This window comes from Phaenicophaeus curvirostris, chromosome 24 (assembly GCF_032191515.1).
Source record: "Phaenicophaeus curvirostris isolate KB17595 chromosome 24, BPBGC_Pcur_1.0, whole genome shotgun sequence".
Classification (NCBI taxonomy): Eukaryota; Metazoa; Chordata; class Aves; order Cuculiformes; family Cuculidae; genus Phaenicophaeus; species Phaenicophaeus curvirostris.
Genome location: NC_091415.1, coordinates 5,658,592 through 5,658,885, shown reverse-complemented (window position 1 = coordinate 5,658,885; position 294 = coordinate 5,658,592).

Sequence of the window (294 nt, the reverse complement as noted above, 5' to 3'; positions counted from 1 at the left end):
CAGCCCCAAGTTTCCCAGGCTTGGCTGGCAGAGCTGCGGGCAGCAGCTGAACCCCCTGCCCATGGGGAAACTGAGGCACGCAGGCCCCCTCCCTCAGCACCCCCAGCACCCAGGGCCAGCTGGGGCCCCTCCTTGAATGACAAATAGGCTTGGGCAGCAAGGCCTTTGTCCGGGCCATTGTGTGGGGGCAGTGAGGCCCCAGCTTGGGGAGCGGGAAGGCAGAGGTGCCCCCCATGCACCAGGATGGGCCCCCCGCTTCCCTTCTGCCCCCCCGACCCCGCAAGGCCAGGCAGC